The following is a 940-nucleotide window of genomic DNA, read 5'->3' as shown; positions in this document are numbered from 1 at the left end:
TGACATAGTATATTGTTTCTGAAACTTGGGTCAGCCAGTTGACAGAGGCTGCCACCATGCATTACTTCACACTCATCCTCAACTCCTTCTCCATAGCATACTTCCTAGAAAGGCTACACTCATTTCCTGTATCTCATCCATAAGGGGTGCCCATGTGATATAACTGGTTATAAACAAAGAGCTAATAGGGGCACTTCTTTTTCCTTCCTGTTATATGATAAATGCCCTTTCCATCTCTGGCTGCCATAGTGAGAGGAGCTGCCACCATGTCTGCCCACCTGCAATGGATGGTCCCTGTGGAACTGCTCCAGTTTCCTGATGAAGAGGAACAAGCAGACGTTCAGTACTGACCCCAATAACCTGAAGGTTCACAACTCCTTCTACTACAATGGGCTGATCCACCGCTGGACTGTGGGCGTGGAGCCTGGGGCTGAGGGCAAAGGTGTAGCAGTGATCATAAAGCCAAGATCCCACCAGCAAAAACCCACCAGCACCTACTTGAGGACCACCATGAACAAGAATGCCCGGGCCACCCTCAGCAGCATCAGGCACATGATCTGCAAGAACAAGTATCACCCAGATCTGCGCATGGCCACCACTCGCACAACCAGAGCCATCCTGCACAGTCAGAAGCCTGTGATGGTAAAGAAGAAGCAGCCTGCCTTACCGAGAGCTCTGGAGCACCTTCCCTCCACCTCCAAAGTGTAAAGATGTCAACCGCCTGAAAAAGAAAGAGAGAGAAAGAGAGATGCAGATGGGGCAGCCATCTTGAAACAAAGATGCAAAACACACTAGGTTTGATAGAGTAGACACATATTTTTTTAAGTTGTATTCTTGAGGTGTTGCCCAATCCCAGCCTGCCCAAATCTGGACTATCTCCCACCATACCTCTGGTTATGTGAAAATCTATACTGTTATCTGTCACCTACTATGATGGCAC

At 48.2% G+C, this 940-nt stretch overlaps 1 pseudogene; it reads left to right on the top strand.

Annotated features, from left to right (window-relative positions):
- The first annotated feature begins 266 nt into the window (after positions 1–266).
- On the top strand, positions 267–708 carry LOC114216740 (large ribosomal subunit protein eL28 pseudogene; annotated as a pseudogene).
- The last annotated feature ends 232 nt before the right edge of the window (positions 709–940 follow it).

The sequence above is a fragment of the Eumetopias jubatus genome, unplaced genomic scaffold (genome assembly GCF_037043125.1).
Source record: "Eumetopias jubatus isolate StellerSeaLion01/CBP00866 unplaced genomic scaffold, mEumJub1_p1.0 scaffold_11, whole genome shotgun sequence".
Classification (NCBI taxonomy): domain Eukaryota; kingdom Metazoa; phylum Chordata; class Mammalia; order Carnivora; family Otariidae; genus Eumetopias; species Eumetopias jubatus.
Note: the sequence above shows the minus strand (reverse complement) of the source record. Positions and strands in the feature narration are given on the sequence as shown.